The sequence below is a fragment of the Amblyomma mixtum genome, chromosome 2 (genome assembly GCF_055824585.1).
Source record: "Amblyomma mixtum isolate Tamu chromosome 2, ASM5582458v1, whole genome shotgun sequence".
Classification (NCBI taxonomy): domain Eukaryota; kingdom Metazoa; phylum Arthropoda; class Arachnida; order Ixodida; family Ixodidae; genus Amblyomma; species Amblyomma mixtum.
This window is the reverse complement of record NC_143013.1, coordinates 41,555,251-41,574,567: the sequence shown is the minus strand read 5'-3', so window position 1 is coordinate 41,574,567 and position 19,317 is coordinate 41,555,251. Positions and strand designations below refer to the sequence as shown.

The 19,317-nt window shown below is 48.6% G+C and overlaps 1 long non-coding RNA gene across 1 annotated transcript; it reads left to right on the top strand.

The window, feature by feature from the left end:
- The first annotated feature begins 3,371 nt into the window (after nucleotides 1–3,371).
- Nucleotides 3,372–17,770, top strand: LOC149359104 (uncharacterized). The gene is made up of 2 exons (XR_016288257.1): nucleotides 3,372–3,514; nucleotides 17,646–17,770. It is a non-coding gene; the product is annotated as an uncharacterized LOC149359104 (long non-coding RNA).
- Nucleotides 17,771–19,317: the final 1,547 nt, after the last annotated feature.

Below are 19,317 nucleotides of genomic sequence, written 5' to 3'. Positions count from 1 at the left end.
AATAAGCTGATTATTATTTTATTAGCTCGAGGAAGTGGGGGGGTCGCCACCGTCTATTAACTTGTACGAGCTGGCCAATGGAAATAGCAGGAATTGCTTTGGGGACAGAGAGTCCATACGGCGCGAACTGCCCCTGTTCCGTGAACGTCTACGCCGCGTCCGCTCGTAACCTGACCTGCATACTTGCTCTGCAATGGTTGAGAGTTTACATATTTGCAGTTTAGGTTGACGTCATGTTTGACTTTACTAGTCCCCGGATCTGAGGTCGAGCTTGTGTTAAAACCTGCAAGAAAAACATGCTTTGTTGCCGTCTGAAGCCTTCAGGCTGGAAGAATTCCCATGCACGCAGCTAGACACCCTTTACGATCACACGGGCGTATTATACTTATCTACATCGTTTCAATTCTATCATGTTTGGTCGTTTGTAGTCATCAATGCAGCGTTTTTTTTTTCCTCAACTTGCTGACGGCACACTAATCCCCCTCCCCAAAGCATTGGTTAGTTATGATTGGGCAGCGTCTCAGTATTACATCTGCCCAATGAGGAACTGTGTTTGCCTCTTTAAAGTTGTTGAGCCGCATCACAGGATCGCCCGTTAGCTCACATTCTATTTAAATGGACACGGATGCCTTAAAGATAGCTGTATCTGCATCGCACAGCCGTATTTCTTACTGCACGTCCTACGCAAAGGGCGAGGAGAGGTTATGCGACCCGTCGTCGGTACCGAATGCGCCGTGGGTGGTATCGCGTCGCGAGACGGCCAGGTCGAGTCTCAGACGGACAGAGGAAAGTTAGCTAGCAGGCGTCGTCATCGTCCGGGCCATCGTCGTCCACCTGACCCCGGTGTATCGTAGTACCCTCGGGAAACAGCTTTCTTCATCGGGGCCTATCGTCGGTCGTACACTATGGCGCTAGGCATGTAACGGCTGTATATATTGCCGGCCATCGGTCCAGTATAGCGGCGGCGACTGGTGATAAGGAGCCGCGGTTACTCGTCGCCGGGGCCAGGCGAAATGGGGGGAGGGGGAAGGTTTCTTGACGCTGCCGACGTTTGTCTACATCGGACCAAGGGCGACGCCGCGGAGCAGCAGCAGAGGAGAGAGACCGGTTCCCTTTGGGAATTTATTTTTCGCCCGGCGGCTCCCCGTCCCGGTTCTTCACATTTCAGAAGCGGCGACAGGGAAGAAGCGGCCGGAATCGTCGGCGCCAGCCAACTCCCCCCTCCCCTCTGCTTCCAACAGCGCAGCGTCTCAACGCAGTCGCGACGCGCCGCCGATATGTAGGCCGCCGCGACGCCGACGCAGCGCGCTGCAACTTTGCGCTGCCGTACTCTCGAGTGCTCTCTCGCCGGGCAGTTGGGTGCAGGAATCGCCCAACAGAGGATAGACCCACTGGCGTAGGTGTTAGCCAAGTCTGCGAGATTTTCACGGGCGGCTCAATATCACGAGAGCGTACGCCACACGGCTCGGAAGTTTACGGGTATATGCCGCTTACGATCTTGACGACGATCGACATCCTTAGCATATCGTGTTACGGCTACCGTTAACGGAGTACTCGGAGCATGTGTCCCGGCCGGGAGGCCGGTGGGAAGTATTTCCAATCCGCGATCACGTTTCCCACGCACGGTGGAACGTTTCTGGCCACACTGGTCTTCTTTATCGGTTGGCTTATTACCTCAGAAAGAAGAGTATGGGAAGCGGCAGAGACAAAGGCCTGCGCACATAGAACAGTTCGCATGGAACAGATATAACAGAACTAACGAACGACAGAAGAGAATAAGCGTATTTGTCAACGAAGGGAAATGCTATGCAGATTTTGTTGCCACGTTAACACAGTCAGGAACACTCAGATTTAAATTGCCACTTTCTCAATCACGAGAAGGAGGCTGAGGTCTTTATCTGAGCTGTTGGGAGCCTCGAAATCCTTGCCGAGCCAAGGATGTCTGCGGAGGTAACCCAACCTTTAAAGGTTTCTGCTATCAGACATTTTTTTTAATTCTTGTATTTCATCAGCTACTTAGTAAAAATAACTTTTAGGCCCTTTACACCACCGTTTTTATCCACTTTGTTTTCAAACTCTGCTCAAACATATTTTTTCCATACCTTGTTCTTGGCGCATGATAGCCTTAGCTGCTTATGCGCCAATAAACCCAGCACAACACACAACACATCAGATTTAAATTCTTATTTATTTTTTTCCCCGGTCAAATGGAACACTCAGGAGCCTTCAGTTCCCGTTTACAGTTCGCAGGACAGTGCAAATGGGATGAAAAGAAAAAGAGAAGGTTTTCTAGAAATTAGCGTTCGCGGTATCAGTTGAGAAAGTGTGAAATATAACACCATAATAGCAGAGTGAAGGATCAATCTGCTTCATCCAAGCAGGAAGAGTTTTAAGGCTATCGTATGTTGTCATTTATCGGCTACTTTGTGAAAATGCAGAAATGAACTGAAAACGGCCATTCTGCAGGACCAGATCACTTTTAAATGTAGCCCACTCTTGAGACCGTACAGTGTGCCAGTGAGGGGCCACTTCTCCACAGCAACCCCCCAGCCAGGGCCTCGAGCTATCGAACTTCTGTCGGTTTCCCGCGATGAAGGCGCAGTTGAAAGGTACTCTGTCCGCTGAGGACCAATGCAGCGCCCCACTGATGTCATTCTCTCTACTTCAACACGAGGAGGAAAACTTTCGCACAGTTGGTGGAAGTACAGCCAACTCCAACGTTGAAGGGAACATATAATCCGCATTACACCAGTGATGATCGACTCCGTAAGTTTGAGAGGAAGCGCATTTTTACTTTGTTCTAAATACTTTTCCTCTGGACGGATGCTATCCATGAGACATATACGACTTCAATATTCAAAGTAACAGCAGAATTCCTTCTCGTCTGCAAACTGACTGAGCACTTTGATGCCTGCACTTCTCACCTGGTGTGACTGTGCGTTATTTGCTCCTAGGAAAGAGGGAATTCAAAGCTTTCATTTGAATGTAGCACCTTCTAACTTCTCTTCGTAATAAAATGATTGCAGCCAAGATTGCAAACCTCACTGAATATCGCTCGCAAGTTTATTTTGAAGACCGTTTCCGCAGCTGCGCGAAGAAACAAAGTGCTTCTTTTTTCCGCATACGAACATCCACATCTGCAGCATATGCGAGCGCAGTGCAGACTGCAGCTGCTTTTCTAAAAATGGTCCACAGAGCGGACATATACCATCGAAACCTGTTGAGGCAGCGGGTCTTTGTGTTGCCGGCCATGTTCTTGTTGACGCGACCTTTAGCTCCGCAGATGCGTTCGCACACGTGGGGGAATTGTGTCGTGTGCAGAGCGGTGCATACAGTTGGCCCCATTACTGCGTAGTTAGCTGTGGGGAAAAGTGCAGGATGGCAGCGGACGAAGGACGATACGCCGAAAAACAACCGCTATTACCGTGTTTTGGGAAAGCGCCCGAAACGTACTTGTCTGCGCTTTTCATTGGAACTGGAGATGTTGCGTCATGCAGCAGCGCTGTTCCGAACGGTAAACACATCCTTGTTAGCACATCGTCCTTAAGTATCTTTTTGCGCCGTCTCCCACTATTGCTTGTAGCTTACTTTAATTTTTATTTTTATTGTCTAAAGATCAATTTGCTGACGGTTCCTGAACAATGTGAATTCGTCTCAAGTCATATCGCGACTCTTTCGTGTTTTTTTTTTTTTCGTTTTTTCAGCTTGCACGCTCAGTCTCAGGGTGCGGCCGTCTTCTTGGCGTTGAATGTATGTTCTGTATACGTTGTAAGTATAAAATAGCCGGCCGGTTAGCTAGAATTCACATCTTACCCATTGTCTAGAAAAACAATAAATGCCACCAAAGCCATTAAACTTAACTTATAAAGTGCCTTTCTTATCCGTTGGCAGACCACACAACCTACGCTATGGCTTTGTACTGATACGACCTGAAGATGCTTAAAATTTCTTGCGAAGTGGTTAACAAATTTGTTATGTCTCACAGCTTTGATTGTGCAGTGTTCTGTGACATCTTTCCTTCCGTGGGATTTTTTATTCTTTTTTTTTTGCGGTCCAGTTGAGAACAGATTGAACTGTATATAGAGCAGAACATAGAGAACTCTGAACAAGCCGGACATTGATCCGGAGGTGATTGGGGTCAGTGATGAACGGTGCGGAAGAAATGGCTGTTGAAACTTACAAGGAATGGAATGAAATATTGTGCCGTAGGGAGGTATTGTGAGCTTTTGCAAGACGCCCTGTTTTTGAAATTCCTGGGAGGCAGTGATTTATACACACCATCTTGACTCCTCCCACACTGCCACAACCCAAGAAATTTTTCAGCCACGTCTAGAGGCTGACTTTCGAAGTACCTGCCATCCTTTCGCTTTAAATAGTCGAAATGATTGATGAACACCCGCTGCGCAATTTTACTTTTAAAAAAATCACGAAAAATTAGCTGAAGTTACTTCTTGCTCGAAATATCTGTAGTTCAGTGACCACGCAAGCACAGATGCATTGCTATCGATAGGGTTCCAGCGCATGGCCGAACACAATAATTCGACCCATTTGTCATTGGGAAATCACTACGCCGCTATTTGAAATGGCAATGCACTGCCTCTTCGACGAAATGATGCCTACTGATTCCCCTACCATTGTATTCAGTGATTAAGAACGGCTCAACTTGAAGCACTCCCCATCAGTGCCGCCGATTCCCGAAGCCACCCACGTCTGGATGCACGCAACTATACGCGGACAGAACGCGGGCGCAGCGCAGACTCTCAGGTGCAGTTTCCCCCCAGACGGCGCCTTATCAACGCGATGCCGCTTGGCGATAAGGACGGCGTAAGAGCCGCCAGCGCGTCTACTAGGAAGAGGAGAAGCGGGTCGTGACGTCACGCCGGCTGACCGCAGTAGTAGTAGTTGTTGTTGTTGTGTGGCCGAAGCAACTGCGCACGCTATTCCAGAGTGAGAGAGAGGGCGCAGAGGTGACCCCCACCGATTGATCACGGCGACACGAGCATCCTTTAACGTGGCCCCATTAGCAGACGCTTGCTTGCTTTTATTTCTTCCCCCTTAATTTGGCCTCTAACGAAATGAAGCCACTGCGGCTTAGAAGCCAGCCGGTGACCTTGTGGCCAGCGGCGCCATTAAGTCCGTGAAACATTCACTACGATTTAGCGCCTCTCTTTGCAACATCGGGAGGCAAGGGGGGGGGGGTAGACATAGCTTCACTGGCGAACTGAGCGGGAGGACAACAGATCCACGCTCCAAAGAGTACAGATGCCAAAGAAGCCCTGCGTAACATCGCGGCCTGAGGACTCACCTGGAAGACACGCGCTACGTGGCCTTCGTGACTGCTTGCAGGACCAACTTCTCTGAGCAAAAGCAAGCGAAGCCCCTCTGGTCCCGCCTATGTATCGACACGAGGACGTGTATACGTATGTTTGTCCTTCGTGGTTCCATATGGGAAGCCGACTGCAGTGCAGACAGCAAATACGGTTAACACCCTTGTTGAATGAATGCGCAGTGCGTGTTATGAACAGAAGGGGAGGAGCGACCGGAGGTGTCAGGAATGCAAAGCAGATCCACTTTATTAACGCGACAGCCTTACGGCTCCAGTTCTGCAGAAGATCCGGCGTCATCGGCACCGGCGTTGTGAGCGAAAAATCCCCGGAGACACAACCTGGGTGGGGCAGCTACGTCACGTGACCTTGTGGCGTCATCGCAACCTGCCCACCGGACTGCGAGCAAACTGACCACCGTGACAGGTGGCAGTTAAATTAATGATTGGTCGCTAGAGGTTGCGGGAAGAGCAACCTGGGTCACACAAGCCCCACCGATGGCAGCACCTGCCATCGCGGGGCAGTGGCGCGTCGCTTAACCGCTGCACCACTGCGCCGGGAGCGATGTGAGGACTCTAGTTATCCATGAATATAAGGTCGAGAATCACCAGTTCCGCTTATACGGGCATAAACCCAATAAAGCAATATGTGATACCGTTAAGGCGGAGCTTAAGTGTTTCCTCAAATTTTTTTAAGCTTACATACGCCCTGGTGGTTGACTATACCTTCAGACGGCAGTCCTAACGACGTGCTTTGCCCAGTCTGTGAGTCATGACTTCGGAGGTTATACGCTGGTGAAAGTGGTGCCGCGTGCGCGCGAAAAAAAAAATGCGTAAGAGAAAGTGCAAAGGCACGACAAAAAGGAAACAGAGAAGCCAAGTCGCAACCTTCGCTGGGAAGATTTAGTTGCGGCGAAACCTGTTTAAACAACGTGTTACGTCACGAAGAGTGTAATCGATACGAAACGAGAATTAGTATTCAGTCCAAATTCGATTAGTCGTCGTGCCTCGCCTCTGCTCAGACCACCGAGCGCGAATGCGTGCTTTCCGGCACGCCGGCATTCCCCGGGGTGTCCCGAGTTTGTATTCCTTAGACTAGCAGCTAGGGCGCGGCAGCTGTCACAGGGCGCTGATTGCAATACAGCTACGGCACTGCTTGCGGCATGGTTTGCAAGGGACGTACGGTAAGGAAAGCTATAGATTTATGGTACGGGTCCTTCGCCACGTTTAAAGTTCAGAACTTGCGACGCTAAATGCTGGCGATTGTTGGGTCGCATAATTGAGTCGTGTGTACATCGGAACTGGTCTCGTGCCGGCACGTTCGGATAAATTGAATGGGAGGACATTCGGGCGAGAACGGCGATTCTGCGAAGCACGCAAAGACACGGTGTATCAGTGCGTGCCCCGTCTGGTGAGGCATATGTTGGCTTACAGCGGCGCCACATTGCCAGCGCGCGCGCGGTTTCATCGAGAGAACGAGAGATGGAGGGCATAACAAATGAGAACATATAGAGGTGTCGGCAAAGTTAATTACTGCGTGGTTCCTTGGCCAGGAGCCTATGGTCAGGAGCCTATGTCAGGCCATGTGCCTTTAGCTATAGCTCCATTTTCTCTTTAGAAAGAAATGAAATAAAGGAAGAGATTTGTCCTTGAGTCAGCTAGCCAGGTCCGGACGCAGGTAGATATTTTCTCTGCTTCACTTTGGGCAAGTTGTCGGGGGCATAAGCCAAGAAAAGTAGGCACACCACGAAACCAGTCTGTTTGTTTTCGTTGCCTCTTTGGAAAAAATAACGTTTTGCGTCTAGCTCCTCTCTGGTTTTCCTGTTAGTCAGGATAACAGCTTGGCAGGAAATAACAGGACACAGTTAAGGGAGAAGAGAAGAAGCGAGGCAGGAGCAGCGCTGAGAAATGCAAAAAAGGAAGCAGACGCTCGGTTTTTGCACTTTTGCTTGCACAAAGTCATTTATTGACTTGGCTTTCCTGAACACTCGGGACCGGGACAGCAACCTTTAAGAGCATGGAGCTATCTCGCTTTCTAATTAGGCACCAACATCTGCACTGATAAACATGCAAACGTCTCTAACGGTACACCAGTCAAGATTTATATGCCAGGAGCTTTCGCACTGTAGTCTTCTCACATGGCTTTGAATTTGTCCTTTGTCCTTAACACTACGCTTTGATCGGCCTTTCTTCATGTCTTTTAACGCAAGAGAACGGTGTTCCAGTGCTAACATGCACCTGGTGATAACGCATATAGAGAAACATTACAAATAATCTTTGTGGCAGCTTTCTTTTGCTATGAAGTGTACCTCATTATGCTAAGGAACGAATAGTTTCTTCTGCTAAGTAAAAGGACAGCCTGTTCCACGTAATTACTGAAGATAGAATTGTATTGTATTGTATTGTATTGTATTGTATTGTATTGTATTGTATTGTATTGTATTGTATTGTATTGTATTGTATTGTATTGTATTGTATTGTATTGTATTGTATTGTATTGTATTGTATTGTATTGTATTGTATTGTATTGTATTGTATTGAACTGTTTTGCATCGTACGGGGCGTTGAACACCCGAAGTGACACATGGGCTACGAAGGACGCCGCAGTGGAAGGCTCCAGACTGATTTAGATCAGCTGGAGTTGTTTAACGTGCGCTGACATACCGCAACACATGGGCGCTTTTGCATTTCGCCTCCTTCGAAATGGGGCCGCCGCACCTGGTATTCGATCCGACGACCTTCGGATCAGCAGCCGAACGTCAATTAAAGGCGCTGAGGCACCGCGGCGGGTGCTAGAAATGCAAATAAAGGATTAACATTTGAGGTATAATGTACCAGTAGCGACCAGAATAGCCTGCAAATTACTACATAAAAGCAGTTCTGCCTGAAAATTAGTTGATCGGAAAGAGAAGCTTGTGGGCGGAGAGACAGACTTTGCCAAAAGTAACCACACTGTATTGTTTGCTCCTCAGTCGTATAGTGGAACACTTACGCCATCCCCCATACAAGGGAAAAGCGTCCTGCCTGGTTACTTTTGGCAAAGACGGCAAATGGAACACCAAAATCCCCACGGCGTGCCAGGTCAAGAGAGAGAGGGAAACAGAAGGACGGAAAGGGAGGGACGTTAACCAGGCGATGTCCAGCAGGATACCCTACGCGCGGGGAGGCAAAAATTCGCGTGGTGCTTTGGACGATGCTTGGATGCGGTGGAAAGGTGGCCTTTGTCCCCCCTAACTTGATGCACGTAGCTCGAAGGCCGCACCTGTGCTTCCCCGTTAGCCGATGCCCTCACGGCTTTCAGAGGGCACGTAGTTTCGTTTGCAGCGCCCTGGCCGTCATGTCATCCTCACACGAGCGACCCCACAAGCTAGGACGCGCTTTTTGAACAACGCAAGGACTATTGCAGCGTGTACCAGCCGGTGAACCAGAGGTTCAAAGTCGGGTGGGGTTGCGCAGGTTCCTTCGGAATCGTTGCTGGTCTCGAGACCGTGCAACATCCGTCTCGTACTTAATGCCGAGAGCCCTCCTTCCAAACGTGTACACAAGCTCGTCCGTTTAAACACCTGCGCCCCGCACTCAAGGGAGCGAAACCGAAAGATGCATTGCAGGCGTCCGAGCAAAAACGCCGCTCCATCATAGAGCGATGTACGCCTCGAGCCGTCCATGGGTGGCAAGTCGTGAGCAGCAGCTCCCACGTCCTTCTCGGGAGTCGTCCGCTCCACGGTCACGGAAGGCGAAATTCACGCGTGCCGATGCCGGCCCACTACGGCCGAGCCGAGTCGAGACGAGCCAGTTACACGAGCGGAGTCAGCCGCTTCAAGCCCTTGGCGCCGCGTACGCAACACACAATGGAGAGGGGCGCACCAGGAAAGGGGTCCCGCTCGGTGGGAGGAATATATCGTGCGTGACCAGGCCGGCACAATCGTCGTCCCGCCGCGTGTGTTTGAGCAGCGTGAAATCACGAAACTTGATTCCAGGAATCAAGGCGAAACCTCATAGTCCACGCCGGCTCTTTCCTGCGAACTCCCAGTCGCTGTTGCCGGGGCCCTCCGCAAGGGACCAGAAGGCCCGGTTTGGCTGGCGTGCCCAGGACGCACGGGGGACAGGTGTACGGAGTGCTCCGGGCCAGAACACAAACCACATAGTAGTCTTTGTTTCATTTGTATCAATTTTGAATGTTGCGAGTGAGCACTGATTATACGTCGCTCTCGGGAGTGTCTATTTGCGCCAAGAAATGGAGCAGTAGCGTGACATCTAATGAGGCAGCATCTATGTACGCAGCCCCGATAGATCCGCGGTCTACACGCAGGCAGCCTCTGGCAACGTGAAGAGCGTGGTCGAGCTGTGACAGATACAGCCTGAGTAAGAATATACAAGCCGCTGCACGAGGATAAAAGAGGCCATGCGGTGAATAGGCCAGCATATCGTAGTCCATCATTACTGATGACTCCGAATGGAAGAAAACGCTCGCTCCAAGCACTTCTGATTTGCTGCGGTAAATCACGTGTTAGCCGCCGTATCACCATCATGTAGTTCCTTCGCCTCAGTAAACTTTGAACAAGGCTCGATGGCGAAGCCGCTGATCAGCTGAAAAAAAAAAAAAAAAAAAACAGGTATAGCGTTCTCCCTTTAGTCGTTCCCGGGCTCATGTTCTATTGCATGAACGCAAACTTTTCATTTTTGGAAGATATTTGTAAGATTTTTGAACATTTTGGAGTTGATCCTAAACTCAATAGAGTTTCATCAAAGCAGGGACATATATAGGCCTCTACGGGTGCTTGCTGCGCATGCCGGCAGAATAAGCAAGGCTAATCCCACCTGTAGCATAAAACCAAGACCTACTGAACTACAGACCTGCACATTTGGCACTGCTCCAGCGCGCATGTTCTAGTTCATGCCTTTTGCCGCTAGGGAAAGACACCTACGGGAAGCGTGGCGCTACATTATACCTGTTGAACAAGATGGCCTCCTCTATCATTTTATTTCAAAGAAGGCAGTTTCGTCGTTTGTCCACGTAATCATTAACATCCATTTATCTATGCTAGGCACGGTGGTGCTGACGAAAAGAAAGCGGATAAAAAGAAAGACGTTTTTTATACTCATCCAGAGCGAAAAAAGTCGTTATTGTGGATATTTTTATCGTTGATGTTAAGATAGCTGAAGAAGACGAAACAAATGTATTAAATATATTGCGCAAATTAGCAAACGATGATGATGATGACAGCAGACGAACAGGTCAACCGAGCGCCCTCAACGGCCAATAAGCTAACGAAAGTTGGCGCACGCTGCTCCATAGGACCCCGCCAAATGTGCAGGTCTGTAGTTCAGTAGGTCTTGCATAAAACAACTAAACTGCGCACCCACCTGACCACTGCGCATGCGCTGTAGATACCAGGCTGGTCAAGGTGGTCCAGTACAAATATACGCTAGCACGTCTTCGCTATGCTAAAGTTCTGCAAAAAATGAGATGCTTGCAGTACGTTCGCAGTTCGCGTCTCGCTGAAGATGAATTAATACCGATAGTGCGAGAAATGGTAAAGTTGTGAAGAAAGAAATATGCCGTGGGCTAACTTTGTTTCTTTGTGCTTCGTTCTATCTACAGTTGACCTTTCATTGACGAAATTAGATATAGCTTGAACGTTGAGTTGAGTTGTATGCTATAGGTTGGATTAGCCTTGCTTATTCTGCCGGCAACTGCTCCATCGTAGTGTCACTTGTATGTTAATACTGTCCTAAAACCGGTCCGATCTGCCCCGCTCTTCGAGCGCCGATAGAATTAGTAAAGAATCTGCACTTTACACTGTCTGGTGGCATTTTTTTATTTAGCAATTTCTGCTGAACCAGAGGGAGAGAGAGGCAACAGGAATGGTGGGGGGCAGACAGAGAAAGTTCCGGCTGGTTACTCCGCACTAAGAGAAAGGGAAGAAGGTATACAAAGGGGAAAGAGAAAAGCTGGTCCGTTGAAAATGAAAGGTGTTGGGTAATGACCTGTGTGTTTCTAAGTCATAACATGGCGAGCAGGCACGGCGTGCTCTCGGAAAGCGGAGCGACGATCGCTGTATGCCCACCGTCTAAACATTGTCACCTCTGTCAGCCGGCGAGGACCAAGACGATGTAGTGCACAGCGTATACATAGTGACCGTTTCCCTATATGAAACACAGAACTCGAACAGTGTACGGGTTCTATACTCTCGTCACAGCCAAATGCAGTACACGCTGTGAACCATACAATGAGAAGAGAGTATTGGTTTGCGAGTGCAACGCTGAGCAATAGTCACACAGAAAAGTTGCTTCATGTCGCAGCGGGCAGAGTGGAAGATGAAGTTTTGGTGAGGGTTCAGGGAATGTAAAGTGAGGTCGGAAACTGGCTCCACTTGCAAGAGGCAAGCTTAAAGGGAGACTGAAGCACTTTTTTTGAAAATCCGGCTGGCAGCGGCGTCCTACAGTTTTTCATGCTGTATGCTCGAATATCGCATCCAAATAAGGCAAAAACAAGCGCGAATTGTCTTTTTTAGCAGAAATATGCGGCCTGTGCCGCGGGGCACGCCGCGCGGCGCGCCGCCGCCCGTGATTGGTCAAGAGAGGTCGTGACGTCACTTTGAGGACCGGAGAAGCTGCCGATGCGGATCCGGCGCTGCTCTGAGTGCAGATCGCAGCTTTCCGTGGCGTTGTAAAAGCGAATATGGCAACTATCTTTTTACTGACCTCCAAAGAAAAGGATACGACAGTTTGTTCATTCCACGTATCACCTGAAAGCAAGAAAGACGCGAGCAAAAAATTTTACGCCTAGCACAAGCATACGCTAGCGTGAAAGACACGTATGCAGACCATGCGTAAAAGGTGCCAGCATAACCTCGGCTGGTATTCTCGGAAAGGAAGGGGTGCGAACAATACTCAAGTCAATTACCACCACCGGACGCCTCCTGGCTCGCCCGAAAGAGCGTCATCCTAAAGAAAAGGCCCAAAGCGCTGTGTACAAAAAATCCTATTCTCACTACCCGGTGTAGGTTGGGGCAAGAAAGTATTTCAAGGAAACGATGAAGCAGCACAAAGCTGATGTCAAAATTAGCGAAGCGCAGTGGCCAAGCACTGCGAGGCATGTGACCACAGGATATTGAAGGAATCATTGTGCGCTGGAAACCAAGCTAAATACGCGCATAAGGCTGCTGCTTCACTCGTGGCGCGTTCAGCAGATGCCAGAAAATATTAATCGCTGCCTCGGAAACGTTCGCCCTTCCTAGATTTGCAGTTTAGGTTCAGTGAAGTAGTGGCCAACTAAATGTGCGTTTAAAAGCCAAGCTAGCTGCAACTCGTCCGCTGCCACAACTTGATGAAGAAACCGACTAAGGTTTCGAGACATGGTGTTTTTTTGCAAAAACTTGGTTGGCATTCATTTCTCTGTTAAATTTGCATCCGAAATCAGAACGTCGAACGCTTTCATTTCAATCGCTCAGATACGATTAAACGAGATGCCGCATATGATGAGCTTCAATGCTTGCTTGCTTTGTTTTATTGTGTTTTGCTTTGCTTACTTGCTTGGACACGTCGAACCGAGCATAAAATCACTAACCGAGCCTAGCTGAGCACGCCTCAGATGGTCTGGCCGCACCTAAGCTGAGAAGAGCAACACATGCTTGAGCCTCTATTAGGTTTCTGCAGGGGCATGTTTCTAGTGAGCATGTTTCTGCTTTTAGAAGAGGCGCTTCTTCGAAATGGTGACACGCCTCTCACGCGCGAGGAAATGAAAGGAACTGCGTCATGGTTCAGCCGCGACAGAAATCTCCAGAGATCACATGAGGTACAAGCTCTGCACGTAGCCGGTCTCACGAAAGTGCTCCGAGCAGAGTACGCTTGCTTTGGTCAGCTTGAATTCTTCGTCAAAGCAGCGAGCGCTTGCGCTGCGAGCGCATGATCTTGCGGAAAACAGTGGGAGACGATACAGTCGCGGGCGTAGTTGTTCATGGACACGAAAGCAGAGTAGTACCTCGTGTTGAACCTGATTCTCAAGGTCGGCTGACACGCTTTGTATGTCACAACGCACGCAGTACGAGGGACAACGCATGCAGCACGAGAGACAAGCGCGCTGAAAGCTCTCTCGGGTGCGCCGAAGTATCTCCGGCTCCTCAACGTGACGTCACGTTGGCCGACATGGACGAGGTTTCCCTCTCCGCTGTTCTCCTCTCCTGCGGTCTCGCGGGGCGCGGGAAATTTAAACATCGCGTTTTTAATTGGTGATTGCGCCACTGTTCTGGCCAAAACCGAAAAAATAATTTCACAGACGTGATCAGCAATGACACTACTTTAAAACCCTAAAAAATTAGCTGATTCGAAAACCGCCTCTATCCCTTTAAGGTACCGCGCAAGCGTTCGAAGCCCGCTGCCTCTAATGAGTCTAGTTTAGAGATCGCAAGTGATACTTAAACATCATCGCAGCGAGCAGATAAACCGGCTTTGTCCGCGCGCGGTTTCCTTGGACGCCAATATCTTCACAGCCATTGATATCGTTATCGTTTCCATTGATAATGGAGCAGGGATTTATTTCTCGGATTTCATGAGATCCCCCGCAAAGACCACCTTGTCGGCCTTGGAGGGCCGCTTTAGAGTAAGAGAAAATAAATTATTTCTTAGTTCTTTCTCGCTGAATGCAGTCAACGTTGTCACGAAGGGCACCATTGGGGAAGGGACCATCAAATGAAACCAAGCAAGCTCAGCCTTCATGACGTTCACGTACATCTCTTGATGTATACCAGAATGAAACTACTACATTTCATGTTGCGATTGCGAGAAGCGTTAGAGCGCAACACCAGAGGGCTTTGAAACATTTTGAGTTGACTATCGAATTATGTTTCGTGTACCTCCCTGTTTTAATTTCGATAACTAGTGTTTCGATACAACAAGCAACGCAATTACAAAACAGGAAAAACCAGAAAACCGAAACCAGGGCTGCTCTATTTTTTTTTTTACCAAAGTAGCCATAAACCAACAAATGACGCCACAAAACATCTCGTGTGCGCGCTGACTGGCTAAACTGGCGACTATACGTGACAGGTTCTGACCTTGTTTTTCTGGCATTACCAAAAACAAGCTCGAAGTTTGCCCATTTAACAAACGCTGAGCGCCTATTTACGGGCGCGCAGCTCGTGACGTCGCACATGCAAGGTTGGCACTTACCCACAGCTATTAAACGCTTCGCATAACATTAGCGTTTCTCACCACAGCAGCTGTTGTTGAAACTCGGGTTACCGTAAGGGTTAACGTCCACTTAATTTTTTCCTTCCATTGCATAAATTGCCACCAATTTAAATGGGCTGGTCCTCCGCATTCCACATTGGTTCATTGAAGATATTCCCAGCTCTGGACGCCTCTCCGCCACCGCAAAAGGCGCCTCTTCCGGTCCTGTCGTCAGAATCGGCGACGATCCGTTCAAGGCTGCATTTTTGCACAGGAAGCCATTGGAATATTGACATCGGTAAAGACTCAGTTTAAAGCCACTCCACCATGGCTTCAAGAAGTGGTGTAGAAGGAGTCTCAAAAGTCAGAAACTCGTCAAGGCGTTGCGGTCGCACTGCCAACTGGCTATACAAGACCATTCGAACAGTTGGCTACTAGTGCTGCGTCGAGGCCCCAGCGCTGACAAGTCTGGAATGGCCTCCTCCGGTTGCAGCATTTTTGCTTCAGCGCCGTCCTGCCCCTCCACAAGACCGAACACTCGTCCATCTTTGGAGCAGCTGCCCGAAAGCAACGGGGAGGCTTCGCTCATTCCGATGCGAAGGGAGAGGGCGTACAGGAAAAGGCGCATAAAAGGGGGGGGGGGGGGGGGGGGGGGGGCTTTAGCATGCGAAGCGTGATCGCGGACCGCCTGCATTTCCCACTTACGCAAGGCACGATTCCAAAACGCCCCTCGCAGTGTTTTACAAGAATACGCCATCAGGCGGCATACGTACTTGGAACTGACCACTCTGGTCTAACATTATTCCATTTCTGTCCATTTTTTTTATCTCTTGATTTCCTTCATTTCTAAGGGTACCCAGCGGAAAAGCTTTTGAGTGTTTCTGATATCAGTCTTTACCGGTGGGTTCTGCGTTGGTACGCTCCTCCGATATTCACGCTTGCTTCGACGTAGTCTCTGCACGTTGTACATTTTGCCGTGTATTTCTGGTAACGGCTCAATACTTGGTTCTTATGTGGAGATCCCCAGTGTTTCGGAAGCGTTTTTACGCAGAATTGTTGCCTAACTTTTTTCTCTTCACTGTCGGCCCTCGTGCATTCAAGGACAAGCAGCTTCTGAATCGTTGTAGCCTATACTTCTTTTTATTAATTTAGAAGAACAGACTACGCAGAGTTCTTGCGCATAATCTTGAGCTCTCGTCGTCCTTGACTGCTTTCGCAGCGGCCCTAAGTGCTCATTAACAAACTCGTCCATTTGTTCTCGTACTACAGGTTATGAATGATCGCACGTAATTATGCGTCTTGAACTGCGATAAACGCTTTCGATAGGATGATATGGCTCGTTGGCAACACACGTACCGACAATTCTGAAGTAATTAGCGGTGACATGCCTGATAAGAAGAAAAGAAACGATAAAGAGATAGGATGACTTGAATCGACTGCTGGAGGTCGTGAATGAAAGCGCTCAGGCTGTACTGGGAAACACTATATGCTGAGTTAAAAAAAGACGGACTTATAACGTTCCTAAAACAGGGTGCTTCAGGAGCATGACATGTATGTAGAGGTGTTGAAAAGGTAGTTAAATAATCAACTGCAGGTCATATTAACGGTTAGTGTTTGTATGTACATGTAAAATTCTTCAATCTCTTTGTTCATTGGGTTCAGTTATACAGTGTATTTCATCGAAGACTTCACACAATTTTTAAAAATTGGCTTCTTGAGATAGAAGAGAGTTTTTTTCGGCATAGCATTGTCAGCGGTGTAGTACATCAAAATACAGCTAAGACGTGCTAAATATTTAGCAAGCTGGTTAGCCAATGTTGAATAGTTAACTTTTACCTATTACTGTTAGACTGCTTAATTATTACTCCTTACTGTTAGACTCCTTAGCCCACCGTAAGTAATAACTGTATCAGTTTTTAGAATTCTGAAAATGCCGATGCCCTCGGCGCTGTGGCCCGACAAATTTTGGCTACATCGCGCCAAAATACATGCGCTTTCGAGAAGTTTGCAGGCAAAACAACCTCTCCAGTGAACTAACTCTTCGGAACAGCCAAAACTTGTTGAGCCACAGCGGTGACAGTAACCGATTGTTATGATTATTACTTACGGTAGAATACACGCCTGTCAATAATCAAGAAGCCAAGCAGTAATAGTCAGAAAGGTGTCAATTCAAATAGTTAACCAGACTGCTGCTAGCACGTATTAGCTGTAATGTGATGTACTACACCGCTGACAATTCTATGCCGAAAAAAGACCTCTCTTAACTCAAAAAGTGTAGTATTAAAAATTGTGTAAAGTCTTATGTGAAACACCCTGTATTCAGAACACAAAGAGGAATGTTAGTTGGGTTTCAGGTAGTAGATGAGCATCAGATCCTCGTCGTTGCGGGTTGAAATGATGACACGCAAGCAGCCAAGTTGTTTCCTTTTGACGCCTAGTAGCACAGGAAATCACGTGCTCTATCGCTTTAACCTTTGTTTACATTAAGCTAAGAGTGCCTGCATGATTACTCTCTCATGTAAGTGTTGTTGGTAAGCTGAAAATTTACACCAAATTTGGTGTCACGGACGATAAAAATGGCCATAATTTTCCGTCCTCTATTCTCTTGGGAAGAAGGAGCGCGTGAGAAACGCATCGCGGAAGTTTTTTGGAGTGTATCACGTAGCGAAAGAAGAGCAAAAACGAAAAAAAAAAAAGTTCATGCTTCGCTGTTGTACGCGGCGCCCCCGAAGCTCGTTATTCGTAATTCCTGCCGCACGTAACTCGTAAATATGAGCAAGAGAGCCTGCGTGGTTTTCCATCGGCTGTATGTAACATAGAGCGCAGCTCACGTATAAACGGCGTAATAGCGGGCCGCTAGGCTATATACATTGTATCCTATGCGCACGCGTTCTATCATGCTCGACGGCAACGACCTCCCGAACGTACCGTTCGGGTCGTATTGCACCCATGTTCTTTGTTTGCGTTGCCAGCTTATTAAGATGCAATACAATGCTGCACAGGCCAAGCCGCGAGGCAGGAAGTTGCGTACAGTGCACTTTAGGCTGAAAAACTTCGTGGCTTCATGCGAAGATGCGTACTGAGCCGTTCGAGTGCGATATGTGACCGTTGCTGGGGCCTTCGCCTAATGGTTTTGTTTTCTTTTTTACAGTTTTCCGCAGCGATGAATGAAACCAGAAATGCTTGGCAGAACATCGGCATTTTAGCTGCACTTACTTTGATGCCACTCCTCAACTGTCAGCGAAACATTTGAAGAAAGAAAACAAAGCAAATGTGCGGTCGTTGTTCGCTTTCTTTACAATGCGTCGAAATTGAGTAGATGTATGGCGCAGCACTAACGTTTGTTGTCGCGCTTAGAACATTGAACTGGAACGATTCATGAAGCCTTTCTTTCCAAACGAATATGCAATTATCGTTCGAGTAGTAGTAACGAAAACTACTTAGTCATTTCATTTCGGGTAACTGAACCTTCCACTATCGTTGACGGTCTACTGGGCAAGCGAACCACTAATGAGGACAAAATTGAACGCGCCGGGACGTCTGCCAGTGTGTATAGCAGCGATGGCGGCAGAGCGTACCAGCTTTCAAAACTTGCCATCTAGATATGCAAATTTCGCAATCATATGCACGTCGTCACTCCGTACCGCTCGCAGACATGCCTGTGTCGTTTACGTTCATGTCAAAGACGACTAGTGCCGCCGGTCCATTCAAATGTGCACTTTATGTGACGCTCGTTAGACAACCCCGTTTTACAACAGCTGTTTCTGAACGTACAAAAAAAAAAAAACTGACAAAATGCGTGCATGTAGACTGCTGAGAGAATGCACTGCGGGAACTAGATTGTTTCGCGCGAGATGATGAGCCGTCTAGCGTAGTTCACCTTAGACAGTCCTGCACGGAACTTGTCGCACAGAGCACAGCGCACGCGCCACCGCGACAACATGCTCATTCTTCGGCGCCAAGTCGAGAAGCACGAACAGAGGGGAGGCGTTGCAGTGCTGGACGGGATAATAATTCCAGACCGTTGGGCAGCCGGGCGTGGAGTCGTATTCAAGCCGATGCAAACAATTCTGGCCGGCCGCACGTGGCCAGTGACACGCTTGGCCGCGGTGCCTCGTCTCCCATACGCAGCCAGGACGCCACCACAGCCGAAGAGAAGCGAGTTCTAATTGTTCCTTCATCACGACCCCGAGAAGCAGTGTTTAAAACGTGCGGTGGACAATGCAGAGCGCCTCCTTCACGCCGAGCAATTTGCGGAGTCCCGTGGGCGTGGAGAATAAGCGCTCGTAAATTTTGGGGGGATAGACGAAGATCATGCCGCGAATAGAACGAGCTTGCACATCCCTCGCTGCGCGTGCTGCGTGCGCTTAAATGCGATGGAAGTGTTGTAGATTAAGATGCAGATCAGCCCGGTTACGCTTGGTGGGGACAAAGGAGGTGAGGGAGAGGATGAAATGTTCCCGCTGAAAGTGCTGTATATTACCACATAGAAGTTTGCTTCGGCTGCTCCGTATCAGGTAACATATATGACCATGCTGGAGCATAGTGTAGGAAAGAAGATACCGTGCAGGGTTGGGACGCACGTCGATGCTATTTAAATGCTATTCCGATTCTGCTGCGTCCGCCTTTAATCGCTGGCTCGGGTGCAGGTCCCGTGACGGAACTGTCAACGGGAACGAGTGTGGGCGGCTCGCGAAGAACGATAAGAGCGAGGTAATAGCCACTGAAACTAATCGCAGCGCTAATTAGCTCAGAAACGTGGTAAGGCAAGAGAAAAAGGTTGCTTTAACTCACGTGCTTCCACCCGTCCGTTGCGTGGAGTA